Genomic DNA, 295 nt, shown 5'->3' with positions numbered 1-295 from the left:
CCATTTGGGAGCGCTTTTCTCGCACTCTGATTGGCTGCCAGTGTTAGGCCATTTGGGAGCGCATAGATGACGAGGCAACACTTTCAGACAGCAAAGCGATGCTTCAGCTTACTTCAGCTAATTTAGAACACAACCGAACATTTGTAGCAAGACACCGCACAACCTTGGCTGCTTGGTTGCCTGAGCACAAGTTCAAGTTCTTTCCCAGTGCCGTAACACGACACTGGAATTTTCACCAAATGTCAACCACCGTTTGCCGTACACTCCGAATTATGTTACGGTGCTTATTGGCTAG

Source organism: Convolutriloba macropyga, unplaced genomic scaffold (assembly GCF_964194025.1).
Source record: "Convolutriloba macropyga unplaced genomic scaffold, txConMacr16.3 SCAFFOLD_4968, whole genome shotgun sequence".
NCBI classification, from domain to species: domain Eukaryota; kingdom Metazoa; phylum Xenacoelomorpha; order Acoela; family Convolutidae; genus Convolutriloba; species Convolutriloba macropyga.
The sequence above is the reverse complement of the archived record's forward strand: the minus strand, read 5'-3'. Positions refer to the sequence as shown.